Genomic DNA, 24,296 nt, shown 5'->3' on the forward strand with positions numbered 1-24,296 from the left:
CACATCAAACAAAATAAATAAATAAATAAATAACAATAAATTAAACTTGAAAGGTTTGGTTCTGTTTGCATAAAGCACCCATATATTAATAAATTATTCTGAACCAACCCCAAAATCTTAAATCTGCAAAGCCTGAAACAAACTTTTCTAAGACTACATGCAAACTGCAAGCTTCAGTTCATGATGTCTTCACAGGCTGAAATCAATTGTTTGGTTTAAAACCCTTTTGTTAATACTGGCTTTGATTAGGCAAAAAGCTGCTGGGTTTGCTGGACTGCTGGTCAGATGCAGGGTGAGGTTACTGTCAGGTCTGGATATTTTCTGACAGAACACATTTAAGCAGAAGTGCAGGTGCTCTCCTTTCAGATGGGGCAAGTGAAAAGTAGAGGAGGACATTGGGGAAGTAGATGTGAAGATCACATTCTTTAAGCCCCCTAGAAAATCTTCTTTTGCCTGTGTTCCTATGTTCATTATTTCACTGTGAGCAAGTGGCAGCTTGAATTTCACGAGCACTATGGAAAACTGAAATAAAAATCATATCAAAAAGAGCATGCTAAATAATTTGTATGTTATGGCATTTACTTAAGATAATTACCTGTTTGGAAATACAGCTAGAGTCATCATGTCATAGAAGCAAAATCAGACACCATACACAAATTAAAATACAACTGCATTGTATTATATTTTGTCCATATGAATTCCAGTATTATTCCCTTTGGAAGAAAAATGTATCTCTCTCTCTCCCTCTCTCTCTTTTTTTTTTTTTTTAATTTAAACAGTTCCACTTGGTGCTCTCTTTGCTCATTCTTCTGAAGAATTTTTGCCTGAAGCACAGCTTCAGTACACTCAATGCAACATATCAAAGGATCAGCATTCTCCAGTACTCCAAACACACCAAATACTGCTGTGTGAACAGCTGAGAGTGCATTTTTTTAAAGGTGAGATGTTAATACTCACAACTAAAAATACCTCAGTACTTAAATGTGCCCAGTTCTGTAAGCCTTCCTTGGCCAGGACACTGCCCAAAAGTTCACTCAAAATTCTGAACTTAGGAGGATTGAAGATTAAAAATCAGAATTTCAGGGATGTATTTCAGGGAAAAGCAAACAACCCCCTCCCCCCCCCCCGCCCCCCCCCAACAACAAAAACAATTAATGAAATGTGAGAAAAGTATCCCTTTAGAAAGCAAAAAACGTGGTAACAAAATAAAAAATTCTTCAAAATATTAACTATGACAACACAGCTCTGCATTTCAAAGACACTATTTTCTTATGCAGGAAATACCTGCATAATTAAGTAAACTTTGCTAAAGCAAAAACCCAGTCCTGGATACTTTGCCATTTCCAAACATCTATTAATTTAATAGAAGCATGAATGCTCTAAAAATGTCCTACTTTCTTAAAAAATAAATGTACAGTTTGTAATAATATAAGGAAACATGAACCTTCCTAATAAAGCACCTATAAAAATTATAATCATGTAAGCATGGGTAGTATGAAACATTCAAGGAAAGGTCATAGATGTTAACAGAAATCAAAATGTGATTTCAATGCTGCACTTTGGCAGATTCTGCCAAAGAAAGACTGCAAACCCAATTGAGTTCAGCAGAGGGTATTAGATGAACTAAATGCAAGATTTTTCATTCCTTATTTGACTCTGAAGTACAGCAATTCTGCAAGGACTAAATTTACCACTGTTTTCAACCGTTGAAACTTAGGACACTTAATTCTTAATATTCAGAATATTGAATATTTGAACGTTATTAAGTGGGTGAATCTTTTTGGCTTGTTCAGCTGTTAGTAGTAATCACTGATCCTTATAAACAGACATGACAAACAACAGTATAGGAACATCTATGCTGAGACTGCCTTATAGCACAGTCACAGTAGGATATACGCAAATACTGATTCAGTACTTCAGGAGTACTTGGGGGCATGGGGGCTCGTTAATTCTAAAATAGAATAAAACTGAATAGAAATGTACGGAGAAAATCTCAAAATATGAAAAGCTTTTTGTTATTATTTATATAAAGACCATGTTCTCATGAGGTGGTTTTATGCATAGTTCATCTGTAGTTACCATACCTACTTACCAATACAAGAGAGATTTTTAAAAGATCTTTTAAAAGAAGAAAGCGTATCTCTGTTCTCAGCTAATTCTGTTTTGTGGTTACCATTGCAATCTCATTCGTACAACCTAGAAGGATTATATTGGATGAGATTTTGTATTCTACATCACCCAACTGCCAATGAAAGAACTAAATCAACTTGTGAAAGAAAAGGATTCTGTTACTCGTGGTAGCCACAGAAAAAAATGGGTCCAAAAGTTTCAGACTTTTATTTTTTTACCCTTGATGCTAATTAATCTAAACAGATGAAAAAATTACATGGGAATGGGTCTTCAAGTTGAGCTCTTACATCTTCAGAGAAGTTCATCCCTGAAACAGTATTGCTATATATAGTGATGGGGCCTTGGTGTATATTAGCTCTTCTCTACCAACAAACTCATCTCATGTCTCTTGATTCAGTAACTCCTGCATTTAGGAGAAACCAAAACAAGTAGATGGTCAGAGGTTTACAGCTCCTTCTTAAAATTGGCCCCCAAAACACCTATAACTGGGTATCAGCCATCAAATAATAAATAATGAAAAACTCTACCATGAAATAGGGCTTTGAGGAGCTTCTCAGTAGAGGCAAATAACTGCAATGGAAAAGAAAAACAACACTTTTCATCATTAAAACAATTGGAGTAATATCTAGTCCTAAAATACTGTTTCAGTTCAAACATAAGATGTGAAAAATCCACTGATTCACATGGCAAGCAGTGTTGTGTTCTGTTGTAGGGTAGGTTTCTGAGCCACAATAATTTCAATGCCACAAAGAACATGAACTATTAAGTAAGTAGTAAAACCTGGCTAGCTCACATCAGTGGTTCAAAGTGCCAGTGTCTATTACTAAAATTTGTAAATTAGTAAGTTATCAAGCAGCATGGCCCATTTCTACAATTTTCCCATGAGCGTTAATGATATTTGATATTTTCTGAAAGTCTGCTCCTGCAGGCTAAAGAGTAGATGCAAACTTCAGCTTCCATCAAAAAAAAAAAAAAAAAAAAAAGGAAAAAAAAAAAACCAACAACACACCAACAACCTTTATGGTTAAAGATAAAACATGAAAACATGAGCCAACTGAACCCTAGAGTATCAAAAACCAGAAGGCAAATAAGCAGAGCCCCAAATTTATTTATTTATTTGTTAAAGATCTGGCAAGCATCAAACTAATCTTTTGATATTTGATGGACCACTTTATGCTTTTTAAACACCTGTAGTTAGCAATATTGAACTGGCACAGTATGAAACAGAAGAGCACTCCAAGTATCATTGTACCAGATCCTGATTTTGCAAGTCGATAAACACCATCCAGTGGGAGCTTACGGCACTGTGCAAGTTTGAACCTTAATTTAATAGATGCAGTTTAATATTAATTATTTATTAAAATATTGTGTAAAATATTCCTTTTTGCCTGTATAAAATTAAAGTATTAAAGTAGTCCTTGTAATATGAAACCTAAGTACAGTTCTCTAATTTAGCATAGCACACAATTATAGTTGAGCACGTGTGAAAATGCTGAATCAGCTATTTTCTTCTGTGTGTGCTGAGAAATAGGGAAGAATCTTCTGATTACTTAAATTTTCATTTTATTCTTGATTTAAGAACAACAACAACAAAAGAAAAGACAATGAGGTCTGCAAGTGTTGGAAGCAGTCATCTGCAAAGCCTGACTTGTTTTCATATTTATTCTATGTGAGAGATCCTCTAACTCCCCAGAATATATCCACAAACAAATTTATGAAATAAGCATTTGTGTCTAGATTCCAAATTGTGCAACTAATGAATTAACACTGGAACAAGTAGATTTGGGTTTCTGGGTCTTGTTGACCTCGTGGAAAAAAGCTCATTTTCCTCCAGGACCATTGCAGACGTCTCAGTTAAAATCTTGCATTTGCCAGAATACAGGATTAGACAAATTGGCAGGTGGTAATAGATTCAGAAGTTAAAAGGAAACAAACTGAGCAGCAGGATAAAATCAGGGCAAGGTAATTAACATTCTGTTTATATTTTCAAAGAAGAAACAACAGGAAAAGAACAGATGCTGGTTCAGATTTGTGGACACTCCCAGGAATTTTTTGCTTTAGGTAAAACAGTAAGAACTGCCCAGAAGCTGAGACTCAACTGGCCACTCTGGTGAAAGAGGTCTGATTGCACCAAAAGCAAGAGGAATAGAGGGGTGTCATTTAATACACATGGTTGCTTCCTGCTCAAAACTGTCTCAGCTCCAGATGTGCTTGTGAAAAAAAAAGTCACCAGGGAGCAACCAGAATTTAGAAATTATAATATAAATTAAAAGTGATATCAGAGCTATTGGGAGTTTGTTTAATAAGGCAGATTTTAGTCTGGCATCATACCTTAACACACCCGAAGATATATAGTCAGCCCAAGAGCTACAGGGAAATGCAGAACATGCAGCAATCAGTCATTTTTTAAAATACCACATGGGGCATATGGCAGAGAACAGAGATTATTCTGCCCACAGTGCATACTGCCAGTACTGTGTTCTTTTAGGGGCTGATTCAGAAATCAGTTTGATGAATAGGGGATTGGGTTGATATCAAAACAGATTTTATGGGGACCTTACACAAGGAAAGATACACCAGATATAAAATGTTGGCTCTAGTGATGGCTCTGCAAAATTCCCAGCTGTCCAAGGTGGACCCAGTCACTAATGATTGTGTGCCCCTGCAGCTTTACTGAAGTCAGCTAAGCTTCAATTTCACCCCAGGCTTGATCAGGCGACTGCTGAAATCTTTGTATTTTTATTTTTTATTTTTCAATAATCTTAACAAGCTTTAAACATAGCCCCATTCGGTATCTGTAGCCTTTCACCTGCAGTGAACACAGGAACTATCTGTGCATCTGATTTTCATTTCTACACAATTCACACTCAAATCATTCTACCAGTTTTAATTGTATCAGTAGTTTTATTTAGGCCTGTCAATGTATAGCAATTGTATCCGAATAACCACGTAGGGGCGATTTCATGCAGAAAGAAAAGAAATCCTCATTGCTCTTTTTCTGTGTAGTAGTTTACTACTGAAGAAGGATTGCCTTCAGTTCTAAGAAAAAGAAAAAAAAAAGTCTAGATGTCAGTGAAAGGAACGATTGAGGCAAAATGCCTTCCAAAATTGTCTCTGCACACTCAAAACCCGAGAATTTTACCCCTATTTTTTTTTATATTTGCTTATATTTGCTCTGAGTAAAAGATAATGCAGTGACACAAACCTCTGGTGAGGTGCCTGTTCTGAACACCAGGCAGGGAGTGTGGCATTTGCCTGGCTGAGGCACAACTCTGGAGCTGAGGGAGATGTTCAGTACCCACTCTTGATATCACTTTCTAGGTCAAACCACTTTGCGAGTCTGTATCTCAGTCTGTTCACTGATAAGATAATATTCCCCTAATGCATGATGAGTTAAATATCACATCATCCTACACATTTATACATTCTTTGTAATCATTCACTGTAAAATCATATAGAATTGGTAAAGCATAATCCATATACAAGGTAATAAATGTCAAAACCTTTCATGAAGTGCTAAGAATACCAAATATGACACATTTGGAATGAAACTTTCGTTCCAGAAAATTTCAAACGTACATGCAATACTACTGTAGGGCTATCTCAAGTTTGTTATGACAGTATTAATTTAGTTGAAATGATTGTAGCTTGGTGCTACAGTCTTGTCTGAAGAAAAGAACCTGTTGATTTTTTTCTTTATTAACCCAGTAAGGCATTCATGGCAAGGGTTTATTTTACATTAAAAGATTTGGTTGTTAAGGCAGCAGTATTTGTTTGCTGTTGTCGTTCCATGCTGTCTTATTTTGAGTGGTAGTACAGGTAATGTTTTTTAGCTATGTATTTTTAACTTTTCCTGAGAATCTTTTATAGTAAGCTCATTTTTCTCTAAGATATGCTGGTTACATTATTTTTAACAGTTTTCAGATTTTCCTTTTAAAATTTATGCTTAATAAGGAAAATAAAGGAAGATTAAAAGTGAATTTTGTTTATACAATTGATTTTTAATTTATTGTTCCTTTATGGTGCCCTTGCACTACCACTGCAGAGCCTAGTTGTGTACACTTTGCGTACTATGTTCTTCTAGACTTAACAATTGTGTGGGTACATGGGCAGAAAAAGTAGGGCACAGAGAGTGCAATTACATCTTGGAAAGTCATTGACATAATTTGCCATGTCCCCTATATATGGTATTTAACTTACTAACACTTTTTAATATCTCTCCTCCTACTTTATTTGGATAAGAATTTTATTAGCTTGTTTTTATCTGTAATGTGTACATAGTTCTATGTTGAAATCAAGTTTTGCTATTGTCTAGTACTCTAGACAGTCATCTTGCTTTCACTACCTCAGTTCTTTCTAACCCACTGACCCAGATCCCAGTGAGTTTCCCTAGGCTCAGAAATACTGTGTCACAGAGCAGTCTGTACTTAATTCTTTCTGTTTGTTTGCTTTTGTTTTAAAGCAAGGCTGAGATCGTAATAATTCCTTGTTTATCAACCCACATTAGCTGTCTTGTCATCTTCCTTTTACTAACCTTTTTAAAGGAATTTTAGAATAAAAATGTTATTTAAAAATAAAATCTCAGGGCATCATCCCAAAGTGTAAGAAGTAGATTGAAAGGATATTTACCCAACTTAAATAGGCAGTGTATATAAATAGGCAAAAGATATTTAACTTTATGAGTTGGAAGGAAATCAGTGGAAGCTAATTGATTTATAAAATAAATTATTATAATTATTATAAATAAATTATAAGCAGGTATACTAAGCCTTATAAATAATTCCCTTATCGCTCTAGATAGTTCCAACAGGCTAATCTTAGGAATCTATGTATCAGTCAAATAGAGCAAGGATGCTTTAACATTACATTGATAGGGATCACCTCATATTCTTGCCACTTACCAAGCGTTATTAAATTCATGGAAACTAATTTTCAGCACAGACAAGACTGCCCAGACAGGACAGGAAGTCCCATGCGCCATCTGAAGGAGGTGCACTTTTAGACAGCCAGGAAAACTGCAGTTAGCCTCCATCTCACTGGATGTCAGAAGTGAAGCTCATGGAAAGTACCACAAAGCCCTTTGTATTGAATCAACTTTTCAAGAAAAGTTGAAACAGCAGGTGGTGTCGGGGGATTTGAATAGCTTTCTTTAAATCATGCTGTTTTCTATTCATTTGCTGAACAAATTTTCACCAGTTTATCTGGAATTCTATGTATTGATTTAAGTCATGCTTCAGTAAATGTTCAACATTACTTCAATGGATGAGTGAGTTTACATTTATGGTTGCTCAGTTTAGTAGCAGGCACTGCTTCTAATCCCTGTGGAGTTGCTATTAGCCATTGGTTGACCTGAAATTCACATGAGTTGGCTTTAGTTCAGGGCTCTGCATGCTTTGCTGTTTTTGTTGTTGTTATTTAAATTTTAACCAGTGGCTTATGACAGTTTTTCTTGAGTTCAGAAAAAGGAAAGGTGAGAATATCCATATTTAAAAGGAGAACAGATTGATTTTTGATGAATGAGATCTTGTAGAAATTGTATTAAAAGAAACTTTTCGGAAGTAAACAGAATGGACACTTTTGTCTTCAGACTTGCAGTGTCTTAATAGCATAAAGCCTTTTTTTTTTTTTTTTTTGTACAATTTCTATTCTGAAAATGAGACCAGCTCCAGTGCTCTCTGATGTTCTTTTGCCATTGGACTGTAGGGAAAAACAGCTGTCTACATCCCTGAGCAACATTCGGTTTGTCTCTCCTTTGAGTTTTCGCCTCTGTGAGAACAGATATCATTTCTCCTAAAGCAGTTATCCTGGCTAAAATTTTGCTAAACACAAATCCATGGTTATCCAAAGTAACAATGATTTTGAAAGGAAAATGGGATTACAATGAAAGGAATTATTTTCCTAACATATATAGAGTTCACTTCTTGTGAGGCCTTCTTAGCTTAATTACAGGCATATCTTATATCTTCTGTAATCCTTCTCTTTTTCTTCTAATGCATGTAGTTGGCCTGTCTCTGTTGCAGGCTATCTGGGTAGCAATCCTTTTCCTGGCCTACAGGCATCTCTGTGCTCTTTGTGGACTGGTTGAGCTACAAGTGCAGGTTCACTTGCTCTCCAGTGATCTCAGACCCTTTAATCAAATCATGATTAATAGGAGTCTTTTAAAAAAATTAACTAGTTAGCTGAGACATAACTTGTTGCAACTGATGACTTGTCTTTCAGGCCTCTCGAAGCCATGTCTACTTCATAAACCATTTTTCCATCTCAAAAATAGAAAAAGTAATAATTATGTACCAGCTGTAGAGCCTGCATCTACAATCAAATTAGTAACAGGTAATGACTGATAAGTATGCTGCTTCGCTGGGAACCTTACAAAAAGTTCTTTCCAACCCCATGAGAACAACAGCAGAGCTCCCTGCAGTGGGATGACCTTCAAAACTGACTTGAGACCATTTGAGTGACTGATGGGGAACCTGTAATTGCACTTGGAGTATCTCTAGCTCCTGCATACACCAGGCTGCAGCAGAGGCAGGGCATTCATTGCTCTTCCCTGCCTCCCACCTGGCAGACTTCCCTCCCAGCCCTTACCCTAGCCTGCAGTGAGCTCTTGTTGCTGAAGACAGCAAGACATGGCTGAAACTGCTGAAACTGCTGCCAATTGTTTAGCAGGGCTTTCCAGCACCCCTTGGATGTTCATGGTATTTCTTCTGCTCATTGTCCTTAGTCTTTGGCCAGGGAGGGCAAAGGACAACAAGAGGTTGGGCAAGGAAGGGAGCAAGAGGGTGCTTTTTGTATGGCCTCTAACATCAGCTTCCTTTGTTCCTTGTCTGTGAGGAATACTTTGAGAGTACAGACACTGTAATTAATTTCCAAAGTTACTGGAGGGAATGTTTCGCATGTTTTTAATAATAACCCTTAGAAACTTAATGTGACCTTTTTTTTTTTTTTTCATATCATTTGGGTCCTGACAGTCTAACTTTTGATTAGACGGCAGAAGGGTTGCATTTTACATTAGAAAACATCATGGATGTGGCTTGCAGAAAAGTATCTGAAAGCTGTATGCAATCCTCTATAAAAAGGTTTTAATTTTTGTGTGTGAAGCATTAACAAGCAAATACATTTCCTCCACTTTTATAACAATGGAAATATGGCTGTTAAATTAACAGTCTGACATATTTTCTGGAATAGGGAGCATTTTTCTTTGGTTTTATTGCAGATTTCTTTCTGGTCATCTTATTGCAGACTACTAGGTGACCTTAGTTTTAGAAGATCCTAGTCTGTATTCCCCATGTGTGAAAATCTCACCGGCTGGCACTACAGAGGCAGAATCTTAATGTACTTCTATGGGTTTCTTATGTAGAACATTGGTTTGATGTGGGCTCTGCCTTTTTACTAGCTAATCAAGGTCCACAGGGACTGAAGATGGGTAAGTAGCTATTCCACTTAGCTTGTACATGTCCATATACAAAGATACATGGTTACTTACTACGGAGATGGACAGGAAATAACAGTGAGGGAAAAGATCTTTACCTCATTAGTAACATTACGTTCCTATAGTGCATATTTTTCATATATTAAAAGTTAATAAGACAGTGTTAGCTTACAAGACTTAAAAGAGATGTGATCATAGCAAATGAGTCTAGAGGTTTGGAAATTATTAGTAAGATATTTTAAAGCATATCAGAAAGTCTTTCCTTCTTTTCTTACAATAGCATTTTTCAGCTCCTTGTTTGAAGTCTAAAAGGCTACAGCTACCATGAGAAAATTAATGTTTCATATCATGTCAGTTATTACAGTTGCACCTTGAGGCCCTGGTCTTGATAGGGGCTTGATGGTAGTAGGTGTGGTGCAGTGCACTTAGCAAGATAGCTCCTGCTCAAAGGACATTAACATGCGTCTGCACAAGACTCCCAGACCTGCTGCATCTGTTGTATAGATAAGGAATTGATAAATTAAGTTACACAGTAAGTTAATAATGAACATATAATAGAACTGAATAAAATCTTCTTTGGGGAAGACTCTGTTTATCATTCCTATAGGTATTATGTATGTTTTGCTGTGGGCATACTGTCAACCAAAGCTAGGTTTAACATGCACATAAAAGGTACTTTGTTGGCATCTTTTCCTTGCCACTATATCAAAATCACTGTAACTCAGCTGCCATGGTTTCAGATTGCTTCTTCCATATATGAACAAAGTACTGCTTGTAAGAACAGATAAGAACCAACGATATATTTGGCACTGTATAAATAATGCTTCATTTTTTTCATCCTCTTATAAATAACCCTTTTGCATTCTTCTCTCAAGACTTCTCTCAAGTTTACACACCTACCTGGATAGGGTTCTGTTTAACATATATATTTTCTCCAATGTTTAGAGAAAACATAGAGAGAGGAGAACTTTTTGAGTAATTGCATGCACTCCAAGAGTTACAAAGGTCAGTCACTTCGAGGAAGCTTTGAAACTCTTGTAAAATGCTTCCCTGTATTTATGTATCTGTAAATATGAAGCAAAAAGTATAATACCAATGATGTTGAGAAAGAGGATCCCTCAGAGAGTAAATACATAAGGAAAATTCAATAATATAAGTAACTGTTATTATCTCAAGCCTAGCCCTAAGTTGCGGACTCAGCCTTACAAAAAACATCAACTGCACTGCAACCTCCCAAAATTTCTCTGAGCCAAAGGCAAATCTTTTTGGAAAATTTTGAGGACAATCTAATGAAGAGCAATGTCCTTTTTGCTATATTTAGAGTCTGATGAGCTGGCGCTGCTTATCTGTTCGCTCTTAATATTAAACACTCTTCTTGAACCTAGCAGGACTAAGTTCCTTGCCTGGTATCTAACTGTCCAGAGAGCAGCTATAAATGCTGTGGGGGTGCAGAAGATGCCAATATTTCCCTAATCGTCTCGCTTGTGTAAAATGATGAGTAGGAACTAAGTTACATTTGTAGTTACGAGAGTGATTTTAGGTAGTTGGGCATAGAGATGAGCTAATTTCTGCAAAGCTTCAACAGATGGATAAAGTCCTCTGATCAGATTTCTGGTGAGATTTAAGATTGTTGTGGCCTATAGTGATGTATCTTCGCTGTTCAACAGCAGAACTAGAAGCTTTGTGTTAGACTGCAGTGTTTTTAATACTGAACAGACAATAGCACTGAACTGATCTACCAAACCAGACTTTCTTATGCAATACCAACTGAGGCAGCTTCAGGACTGTAACATAGCCTGTTCTGTTTAGTGTAGAAATTGTATCTTGCCTTATTTTTATACAGTTCAGTGGAAGTTATGCTTGCAGCAGAATGCAGACTCTTTCTGTGCGTCAGTTTTGAAACATTTTCCTTTGGCTAAGCAGTTTGGGTCCCGAGAAAAGGAGATACTGGCTTCCTACCAGAGCGGTTTTATATAAATACAAACACTTCATTCAGTTGCTTTTTGTGTGTGTGCTTGTGTGTGTGAGGACTGGATTTGGTCTGCATTAAAGTGCAGAATAGTTGGAATGTTTATTTTATCACAAAGTTTGTATGATAATATTTGCTATAAACCAAACTTTTTTTAAGGTAGAAAGTACAATTGATTGGATGCATATTTTCTTATACAACAGATCACACTCAGCTGCACATCTTTTCTTAAATAAGAGAACTATTATATATTCCACTTTCTCTTTCCTTTTCCATTTCCATTAATTTATAGGGAAAACCAGACATCTATCTGCATGAGGATTGTTTTACAGCCAGTGCGTAAGTCCATGGAAAATACATATCTAGTTAGCAAGAATTATCTGCTGCGGCCAGACTGCATAGATAGCTCTAATAATGAATTTGAAACAGGATTTTCTTACTACACTGAAAAAAAAGTAATTCCTCAGACTCAAAGATAAATCAAAGAGAAGTGGCACCCTGGTGGACCAGACAGGGCACTGGCAGCACAGTCACATGAGAGCCTCGGAGGTCACCAGCTCAGTGTCGGCAGAGCTGTTTGCAGAGCTCACTGCGGAGTTTCACATCGTGACTAAATCAGAACACTTAGTAACCTGGCACCCAGATTTCATGTTACCAGCCTCAGTCCTTACATGAGTCTTCCATTAACTGCTTTGGAAGTTACCTTCGAATCGTAAAACACAGATTCACATTCCTATGTTTTGACAACTCCCCAAAACTTAATTTAAAACCAATATTAAAAGACTGTTCTAACTGTGTTGATGTACAGATAGGTGATTTTTATTGCAGGAAACTATGCTGTCCCCACAGCAGATACTCTCAAATGAGGAGGAAGGGTTAGCCATAATGCAATACTAAATTGTTATGGACACTTTCTTCCACACTATGATACAACTAGGGCCATTACAGCATTTTCCTCAGAAGTCAGCATTTTTAGATCCTTGACTGTTTTTGAGTAAAGTATCTGCTTTACAAGATATTTTTTATTATTATTATTTTATTAATTTATTTTAAAGATGCTTGGATTTATTGTGGGGGAATGGAAATGTAGGTCAGATACTTGAACCCCTTCCCACACACATTCTCTTTTCTACCCATCCATAAATTTGGATTTTGAAATCTCACAGTGGGGCTTTCTGAAATTTCTGAATTCGTTTCTGTCATGTCCCTGTTGTGCTGTAAGAAAAGCCTCCCCAGACAGCCTTTATCTCCCAGAAGTCTGTGAAGCCAAAAAGGCTGGAGTGATGGCCTGTCCTCACTGGTGGAGGAGACTGTGGTGCATTGCCGGAGATGTAGTTTGACAGGAATGTTCAATCTATACAGGAGATCAGGAGCCAAGAAATACTTGAATACAGCTCCCACGACTAAACAGGGCTCTGAGCACCTCACTTAATCTGCAGTGTGACCACTCCCCATCTGTAAATTGACATATACTTCCTTGTTTCACAAAGGCTTCCAGAGGATAAAAATCTGTGAAAGTTATGAGATTCTCAGATACTGTGATAAGTCCCAGGATAAACAAATGTTGAATGCAAAACAGCAGCTTACATGGTACATATTCAAGGGCATATGGAATGAATTAGGAAGATGAAGAGATGGAGCAGAATGGGAATGGGAAGAAGCAGAAGGGAGGAAAGATAGACAGGCAGCATGACTGGAAGCTATGGGACAGTTATGGAGAGCCCTAGCACACCCTGAGTTCATGTTGCAAACAAATTTGTAGGTGTATCTAAAGAAAACCAAGCCAACTGCTTACTAAACTGAAGTTTGTTGTTTTTTTTTTCCAAAATTCTCCCAAAGAAGGGACCTCACTGTATGTATCCAGAGCATGGGTAGATATATTAAACCTATGTTTTATTTAATATATCACAATAGTCTATTTCATGGGGGGCAATTTAAGCAGGTTTGAAAATTTAATTTTCTGTACTGTGCCCTACTTTCTCTGCCAGTAGCATAAAAGAAAGGAGCATACCTGGATACATACACACAGAAAAAAAGCTATATACCCTTCCTTAGCTACCTTTTCCCATCCTTTTTTTTTTTTTTTTTTTTTTTTTTTGAGGGGGGGAGATTACATATTATGAAACTGTGTACCATACACTTGGAACAGATTAATGGATTATTTTCTGACAAAGCAATATGAAAGATTAAATATTCACTCATTAAAAAGTAAATCCCTTTTTAGAACTGCAGGTTAAGCAATGTGGATAGATTAGATAGAGAAACCGCTGCTGTTTTTCAAAGAACTGAAAAGCATGGTCCATAAGGAAAACGAAAAGCTTTTTAGCATCACAAAAAAAAAGGTGACAAAATTTAGAGGAGAAAATGTAGGTTGCATGTAGGGAAAGCTCTTAAGACAGTGAGGCCTGGTAGCCAGTTTTATCTTCCTACTAGAATGGGTGGAAACCCTGCTATGGGATGAGGATTACATGTCCTTTTTGTTTTGGAACATACTGGGTGTGATGCATTCCTGTGCAAAAAGAGATAACTCTCAGCTAAGCTTTCCAAAAAGGATTTCAGCGATGCACAGTAGTTTATACTCGGTTTCTGCACCAGAATTGTCAAAATTGCCACTGGTGGTACCCATGACAAGACTCCACTCCACTTCAGTCAAACAGAAGTGACTGTAAATTAGCTGTTCTGATCTTGAAAACAGCTTTTCAGCAGCAGGTAACCAAATGGCAAAATATTAAACATAGAACGTAGTACAAGTAATTGCTTGTGATTTTCTGAGGGATGTCTCAACTTGGAGTCCCTCTAAGGTACCTCATGCTCATGTCATTTAAAGGTTCCGGGGCCTTAGAAGCAGATGAATAGTTTTCTCTTTTTGCTCTTTTCAGTTATACACTTCCTACTGGAAACAATGGATGGTAAGAAATGAATGAACTGGCTTAAGGGTGTTTTACTTTCCAAATACAGGCATTGTGGGCATCTTCCTCCCCACAAAGCCCCAAATATCACAGATAGTTAAGATCTTCAGAAGAAAAAAAATTAAATGCTATTTAAAAGATGATGTTTGAAATCCTACTGGACACCTTATCTGCATTTGTGTGTCAAGATAGCTTTTGAAACCTGATTCTAAAAGCGTATGTGACACTTAAAACAGAGCTTCAAAAATTGTGCAGTTTTTGTAGTCTGATCTTCATGGAAAGGTATCACATTTTAAAATCTTATGGACAGAATCCTTTCATTAAGAAAAAAGCAAGGTAACAAACAAACAAACAAACAAAAAAACAAAAAACAAACCACAACTGAAAATCTTCACAAAAGGGGAAGATGAGATTTCATGTTATACTTTGAAAATTCTCTCTGCCAGTCACCAAGCAAAGTAGTTTTGGGGAGGCAGTATTCCAAGTCCACTGAAGTTAATAGATGTACTTTCTTTGATTTCAGCAGGCTTCACATCGCACCCTTTGTTGAAGTATGCCCTGACAGCCTTACACACTCTGTTTACGGCATTTTATTTGAATGAAAGTGAAAACTAATGCAAGTGTCAGGAGAAAAGCAGCTAAAAATTAATAAGGTGATACAGACCTGCTGAACAACTGATGAAGGAGGTAGCTAAGTACCTAGAGGGGTTTGGGAGGAAAAATCCAGTTATTATTTGAATAAACATGTTTAAAATAATGAAATATATCAAAGGTATGTGCAAGAATCCAGAATGCCAGCTCTGGGATTTGATCACAGATAACTTCCAAAAGACAGTACTCTGGAATTTGTCATCAGAATCCTTTGAGACAAAAATTTATAGCTTCTAAGTGGCATGAAGTATTTTCTTCTTAGGTGAAGGAAATAAGTGGTATATTATCTTATATTCTTGAAGTAGGTTTTAGTGTAAAAAAAGATCGGTATACGGCATTAAGTTAACCTCACAACTAATTTTCCCCACATCTGTTTTGCATAGTGGTTTTAATTTAAGGATTTCCCCACCACCCCCTTTTCTCCTGAAGCAGGTAGTGGAAGATCACTGCCATCTACAGATTGGAGATAGTATCACTAACACTGGATGGGTGTTGGAACAGTTTATACCTCATTTCTCTCTCTTTGCCTTGACCGCTTCTCTCCTCAACCCCTTCCTACCTTAAAAAACCAACAAACTCCTCCAGCACACGCTGTTGCACCCTGATGGTAATCACTCTGGTTAAAGGAAAGGTATAATACTTTAAGAATCTTAGCAGCCCTGTAATGTTTTAGGTCAAATTTGAAGGAGTTGAAGGAGTTGAAGGAAAAAAAAAAAAAAAAAAAAAGAGTGAAATTCACAAATGTGCTTCCCATTACCCAGTATATATGTCAAAATTTAGTATACATGTCAAAATTATAAATGGCTTCTAACAGATTTCTCAGATAGTAGCTGAGAAAAATAACAAACTCTGTGGACATTTGTATAACAGGACTGAGTAAGTGGGTACCTATTTTCCACAGATAGGGTGGAATGGGTCACACCTGGGTCATATTTGCAGGCTGACCTATCAGGAAGAACGTGCAAGTATGGTGCTGTAAGAAGAGCAGAGCTATAGTTTAAGATGGATTTAATCCACATCTTTTATTTTCTTCCTCCCAAGAAGACTGTAAATATATATACATTAAAGCTTCATGCTAATTTTGTTTATTACAGAGCCACACATCTGCAGCACATAGAAACCCACTACATTTAACATAACTTTAAAAAGAAAAAAAAATAATAAAATCCATCATTTTTCCCTTGTGTTTTCCCCCATATTGAGTTAGAAATTTTTAATTGTAAGGAAATATTTTAGCAAACATGTCAGCCAAATTATTTCTGTGAGTGCATCAGTTACTAACATATAATAGCTGATGCTATTTTTTAATCTCTTCCAATGTATGTTACTGAATCCTTGACATTACTTCATATCTGACATTAAAAAATATTAGAATCACATATTAGGCAAATTAAAAGTGGTTTAGTGTCTACATTAAGGTTAAATGATTAGTCACTTTGCATACAATTTCTGCCATGTTATGCGTGACACAGTGAAGAAATCATTAAGCAGAACCAAAAAAGAGCCTAAGAGATGACTGATTACCTGCGGATGTATCTAAGTGCAGGATTGGGACCACTGAAATTATTTTTAACTATGACTTGAAAATTTGAGTCTGAAAGAGCTTGCAGAGCTAGAACAGCTAGGTTAAAAAATGTTATGAGTTAAATGCAGTAGATGTAAAGCAATCTGTTACTGCAGGGGATTTCAGCTACTGTCTGCCCAAATATTCATCTTCATGCATTGGAGAAATGCTTCTTATTTGCTTCCCCAGGTGAGTGAAATTCCCTGGCTTGTTTCCCCTGCTGTCTGTATATCATCCTAGCAGCCGGAGAACCAGTTTGCTTTGATTTGGGAGTCCATTACACCATGATAATATGATTGCTTCAAGGAACATGTTCTGGTACGTATAACATGCTTTTACCTGTACTAGCAACACTAAACAACTGTAAGTCTATTGCTGGAGAAGTTCAAGCAATAAAAGCAATAGCTACTCTTGTCTGATCACGGGGAATGAGAAGTCTCTGAAAACTTTTACCATCTTCACGTACAGCTCATTGTGGGAGCAGCCCTTCTTAGTTTCCTCTTTAAAATCCCATTTCCACTGAATTTGCAGGAGAATATACGTGCCTAGCTTTGTTAAAACCCTTTGAAAATTCAAAGATCAGTACACAAGAGCAACTTTCATAAAGTACAGGCTGAAACTTTGGGCCCCATTGAAGTCAGTGGCAAAAGTTCTGTCAGCTTCAGTGAGGTCAGGATTTCATTCGTGGTATTGATTCAGCTGCTACCTTGAAATACGACAGTTTCCAGGTTGTTTCTACAGAAAGTCAATGTCAAGTGTGTTTATTTTTTAAACTACGTAATTTCTTTACAAAAGTAAATATCTGAGTTCCTTTAAATTTCAACGAGCAAGCAAGGAAGTCTGTCAGGAGTCATGTCCGTATTTCACACGTTTTTAACATCTATTTAACTCAAACGGTTATCTGCTAACTACTGGGTGAAAGTCTTTTTTTTCCCCTCTTCCTGTCAAAGGGCACTTCTGTGCAAGACCAGAAGGTGGCATTCATGGTTAACAGTTAAAGGAATTAGTATCTGCTATTTCTTTGATTGTGAAGGGGGAGAAATAGGTTTCTTAGTATAGTGGCAGTTACTCAATTAACTATGATGCTTAAATTAACACAATACATTTGATTTATGTATTCTTTGTAATACAAGGAGTGGTAGAGTTATCCAGTAGTAAACATTAATCTTCATGATGAGACAGCAGGGACCTGGCAAGTTGTATTCATCTTCCTGTAAAATATTTGACAGTAAAAGTCCTCATCTTCAGCTATGTCATTTTGTTCCTCCAAATAAGCCAGTTTCCAACAATTCTTTGACCACTATATTACCCATTGTTATCTGAACAGTTAGGAAATTTGAGAAAAAAAATTGAATTTTATCCAGTCAATGAATCTTAATCAGATTTTTCAAAGTCTGATCATTCCCATTTGTGATCCAGTCGGTCTATGGAGTATTGCCATATTTAACATCTGTGACACATCATGCCTTTCCTGTTGCCTCATTGATCAACAGACAACATGTGATGATTCCCAGATGTTCAAACATGGCAGATCCCAAAAGACCTATTAAATTACACTGAAAGCAAAACAACATCCATGCTGTAAAACTTTTGTTAAAACTAGGTATGTCTGAATATTCACGAGCTCACTACAAGATATTTACTGATATTCAGATTGCTTTTAAACATCAGTCAAATTCTTTGAAATGCCTACAATGAGTGTTTTGTAAGGATTCATTGTAACAGGAGTTGATACAACTTTCTGTCCTGTAATATGAAGTTAAAATAGAATTGAGAAGAGATTTATACGTGGAGAAGGGAAATGACTGGATTTTATTTTTCATTTTTTACTGTTTTCTCCCTTTTTAAGATGTATGGTACAAATATGCATTATTTAGATTTTTATTTTACTTTTTTTTTTTTTTTTAATGATAATGTGTTTTTACCTGGTAAAGCTGAATAAATCATTATCAAAGAAGCTTGTGTATTGCATTCTCTAAGCAAGGTATCATGTGTTGTTGTTCTGTGCATCCTTTTTCCACTGAAAAGGTTTGTTTTCTTCATTATTAAGACCACGATTTTTTAAGATGATATTTAAAGTTTTGTTTTGCAACTGAAGAGTGGTTACATTGAATTCTAAATTAGATTTCAAAGAGTAAATGCGTTCTGGTTTACACCACAGCACTACAACATTGTGCTTCAAAACAATCCTCGGCATATGCAATACAATACTTTTAACATGAAGATGAGTAACCTCTACACCTTCCAGGAGCTAGCATTATTCTTCTAGTGACATTGCAATTTCAAATTTCTCCCTGGCTGGGGCATTGTCAGCAATGAGAATGTCATTATTCTCTGATGAACACAGGCAGCTCTGTGCAGAAAATAGGTAGCTAGATTTTATCACCTGTGAAATAGCAGCACAGAACTCAGGTGCAATTTTTCAAAGTTAGAGCAACATTTCTGCATGTTACCACATTGATCCATTTTAAGATTTTTTTTCCTCTTTTATTTATTTATTTATTTATTTATTTATTTATTTATTTATTTATTTTCCTCCTCACTCTTTCATAGTACATAGCTACTTCAGAAAGGCCAGAAAAAGTGGTATGTATGTCTTCTGTGGTTATTTCTGATACACCAACAACTAGTTATGTCCTAAACTAAGCAAGTTCTTAAAATGGGTTGGTTGGTATTTCCCCGTGCTCTCCAAAATAGAGGTTTAAGAATTTCAGCTCAGAAATTACCATGTATTTCTTGTTGGTAGTATCCAAGGAAAAAAGTCTTTTTTTTTTTTTTTTCTTTTTCCCTCTCTTTTCCTTAATGTAAAAACTTGTCGGTCCATTTCACAACCCCAGTTTCTCTCATGAGCTTGTTAGGTTGCCTCAGGGCTCCTGCTGAGACCACCCCTCGCACAGTGTGATACGCTGCTCCCCTCACCAACCGCATACACCTTGGCACTCAGATGGCCACAGATGTGTTAAGGGAGATGTCGTCCCTGTAGGGATTAGAGCCCAAAAGGCAGGCTCAAGCATGCGATCCAGATGTTTATGTGAAGTAATACTGCTCTCTGAAAATGACGAAATTTGACATTGAAATGAAGTGTTTTATTTATTTATTTATTTTTCAACATGTCAGAAATCTAAAACATTTCAGTTTAGGACAAACAGACCTACCCAAAGGAAAACTTTTTTTTTTTTTTTTTTTTAATGGTTTAAGTTAGAGTTAAACCAAGTTAAACCAATCAAGTTAGAGATCTCAAGAATGGAGGAAACGAAAATGTCCTGGCTATCCAAGATCACCACTGATACTAACAAGGATTTTCAGTTTTCCAGTCTCCTATGTGGAGTCAGTACATTCATATCTTTATTCTAAATTACACAGATAACACATTTCTGTTAAACGGTCTAGAGTTGTCTGTGAGTGCTGAGTGCCTATACATATATATTAATAGTAACAATTTATATATATATATTTTTTTTACTGCTATCAGAAGCAACATAGGCACCTAAAAGTTACAAGATCTCCAAGCAGGATCTTTTCAGGCTACGTACTAGTTCCATCCATGGAGTATAATTTGCAAGATTGGGATTGCAAACATTTTTACAGGCTGCAATGTAGCAGAGCAGCATACACGGAAGAGTAGATTGTTGTGTTATTTTCAAAATTAGAGTACCTATTTACAATATATATATATGTAACTTTAAAAATATCTACCCCTAGGTTTTAAGTTCATCTAAGATCTTTATATGCCATTTAAAAAGAAGCATGTGGGTAGAACAGTATTTATTATTTAATGGCATAAGACCTAACAGGCTTTTGTCTTCTTGTTGACACTTGCAGAACAAGAGTAAAGGATTTAAGAAACTGAAGACAGAAAGTATCCACAGAATCATGGAGAAGCATGTGGAATACAAACACAGGAAGGAGACAAGAAGATCTGGATAACGGTAAAGAAACACATATGGGAAGTCTGCTTGAGAAGAACAAACACAAATGCCAAAAATAATTCACTAGCTACATTTAGTTAGAAGATCTGGAGAGCAAACATAAGCATCCTAAACAAATGAAGTAGGTTAGCCAGAGTGTCTACCGGCCCCAGGGTCACATACTGCTGCTCTAACTGCCAGCAGTGTCCATGTGGAATGGGGAGCTTTCCAAATTCTGGCCAAAGTGGCTGTGTAGAGAATACTGTCTGTTCTCTTGCCTTTCTTATGAAACGTATACAGAAATGCAAAGCCATGTCAGAAAAAACTGAGCTCGTGTATCTGCACAGCAAGTGCTATGATGTGCAAAATTGCTTGTTTATGGTCTAGAAGCAAAACCATAGTGTTAGTCTGCTCCTGTACATGAACATGTTTTCACATCACCCACACTTTTGTTTTATTTTAAATGTATATATATTTTCATTTAAGCATATAGAAAGGGTGCTAAAACAGGCTTATGAGATGTCCTTACTGCCTTTGGCATTTTTAGCAGAAGAATTCTTTTCTGATTTTGTTATTGGGGTAGTTTGCAGTTTGTGTAATTTTCCTGGTATCAGCTCCCAGTTTTTCTGTTGCAGGACAACCCACTGAAGAGGTAATTGGAACCAATTTCATCAAATGCTGTAGTCCTTTGGATTTCACTCTGGGACACTATGTTATGTATTACTTCACTTAATTGGGTCGATGCGCTGCAGAAGTGCCTGTTCAGTTTAGGATTCCCCTCTTTCTATAACTGGGGAGCCAGATGAACCTCCCAGATGTTAAGAAGAGGACACAACCTTATACCCAAGCCAGTTTTATTTTAAAAGCTTTCTGCAAGTCCCCTCAAGCAGATTTTTTTTTTCTTTTAAATATCATGCTCTACTTGGTCCAAGTGCTTGCAATCCCATTTTCTTTAGGTATTTCAAATGAAAGATTTTATGTACCATTTCATGAAAGTCAGACTTGCCCAAGCATGCCAGTGATCTCTACTAATGACCCACTTGCTACTGTTATATAGAGACACTTAGTCTTAGGGAAACCCATCTTTGCAACGCAAACCATTTTTATTTATTTATTTATTTGATAAATGGCTCTCCTTCCCCAATGCCAGTATTTTGAAGATGAAGTGTGTGAATTCAGACTTCTTCAACCTGAAGAGAATACATGCATAGTTCCTGTATATTTTTCTATTACGAAACCAAAACATGGGGTTGCTACTCTCTAATTCAGCTACAGCTGAAGCCACTTTGTGTGTTTCTCATAGGTTTTCTCTCTGGTTTTGGTAAGCAGTAACTTGGTTACTCAACTGACCATTTTCCCTGTTATTCAGATGAGCATGTCCAGAGTCACCTAATGACACATGTAAAAAAATATTGCAAAGTAAATCAATGCACAATAGCTTGCTTTGAATACCTACGTTTTAAGGAATAAGTGCTTTACACAGGTATTCAGTGTGATCCAGGATAAATCCAATAGAACATCATAAACTCATCATTCCTTTCCATTTTATGTTCTTTTTGGTGGCAATAACTACTGAAGACCCAGATGAAATTTCACTATCAGATTTCTCATTATAATTTTCAAGAGGCATTCAAGCAAACATGGATGTGATTGGCTTCAGATTGCAAGTAATTTCAACTGCTAAACTGTCTCTGGATTTTTTTTTTTTTTTTTTAATATTACCAGTTTTCATTCTGCTGAAAATCTAATACTTCATATGGCCATTAGTGCAATTTTAATTTTTAAAAGGATGGTAATTTGTTCATCAGAAGCCAAATGCCTATAAGGTTGTTTGCTTCTACCAGAACTACACAGAGAGAATTTCTGAAGTCTGATTTTATACATAGTAATAGGCACACTAAAATCTAAGCTGAATTATGAATTTATCCATTTATCCAGATAACTGTCTTGAATTTCACAGGACCAATTTTCAAGCCCAATTCTACCACATAAGCAGCCAGAGTATATTTTCTAGTCACAGCCTTGATTTAAATAGGAGTTCATAGTTTGCACAAAATTCACACTCCTTTTTAGAACCTCTGATTCAATAACATGTTGGAACCAGCAACATGTTTTGTGTAATTTAGAATTTCCAGAGTGGTGGGATTGTAAGTATTGTTTAAACATTCAGACATCTAGAACTTTTCTCCTGAAGGCCCCATATACCAGACTGTAAAGTATTTTTCACTATTCCTTGTAGTACTGTGCTCTGGCTTGTCTTCTACTTATAACAGTTCTTTTTAATAGAAGGCTTTTTCCATAATGTCAGCATTTAGCTGAACCACTTCCTGTAGTTTTTATACTACTTCTAATTTCCCTCATTCTACAGACTGAATTAGCAACTTTTCCTAAAATGTAAGGAATGTTGTCCAGCAAACGATGGTCCCTTTTTCCATGATGCATATCTGTCTGTGATTATAAAGCTCTTAGATATTGCTTAGCCACTCTATATTACTGCCTACAAGCTGTAACTTTTGCTTATATCTTAAATGAACACCACAGTTTTTTTTAGGATGTCTCTACCAAATCATTAACACCTGGACCATTTGAGTTGGCTCATCAATTAGGTTTTCACCTTGTCTGTATCATTGGACAATTAGGCTATGAAGTTGGATTTCCACAGGGCATTTCCCACTTGCAGATTCTCATATCACCTCAACAGAAACAACATCACTCCTACCCTTAGGTTACACATGGTATAAAAAAGGAAGTTGAAGGCATATTGCCTTACTTGTGCTCTCTGTATAATCTAATTGTACGGCTAACAGACACAGTGTCTATATGATCCATCGATTCCCCTCCATAGTGACTTGTTTCAAACTCCTGCCTTCTTTGCTTCTGGTCTCCCCTTTCTTAAAGCTAAAGATTAGCTAAAGCTTTGTTTCAATTCCATGGTACACTCAGAGTTTGCTTTAATAACTTTTACAGATCTCCAATTTCTTAGGCCTTATTTCCTCTCTTCTCAGCATCTCAATCTCTCTCAAAACTTAGGTCACTTCATCTCTGTCAACTGTGACCTCTGCAAATGCTTCACTAATTCAAGCCATACATGATTTGGCCTGGGCAGTTAGCATCTTGCTGCCTGCTGGTATTAAGAAGAAAAAGTGGTGTTGAAATCAGGTGCCTTTCGTGTAATCTCATTAACTTGTAATGAGGCTGAAAATGTTCCTTCCCTATTCCCAAGCGGCATCAGGTAGCACAGTGACTGCAGAGCTCTTTCAAACATTACCCAAACCAAACACCTGAAAAGACTTTTTTTGCCTTACAGCCTGTCTTCCAGAGAATGTTATCTGGTTAGCCTCATAGCTTCTCTTTTGTGCCTTTTGCCTCCCCTGTACAGTCTCTTTTATAAAGCAATAGCCAGTAGGAGTCCCTCAGCTCATGAATGGGTCTGTCTTTATGCTTTGACTCACGGTGGTATGTAATTGGTACAGGTAGGTTCCTGACAATTACTGTGGAAATTCTGGCATTTTTTTGCCATTGTTCTCATTGCTGTTAGAAAGAAACAACAGTAAGGCACTCTGGGAACTCCTTTCTCTGCCAAGCAATAAAACCAGCAGGCATGACAGCGAGCAGCGCGAGAGCCCTGTGAAAGCCCAGAGCTCCTCTCCAAGCTGCTTCCAGGTCCGTGCAGGCGTTTGGACTGAGCCATAACCCCACAGAACCCACTCAGCAGGCCATCATGCCCCAACACTCC

The sequence above is a fragment of the Netta rufina genome, assembly GCF_964035555.1.
Source record: "Netta rufina genome assembly, chromosome: 11".
In the NCBI taxonomy this organism is placed as follows: domain Eukaryota; kingdom Metazoa; phylum Chordata; class Aves; order Anseriformes; family Anatidae; genus Netta; species Netta rufina.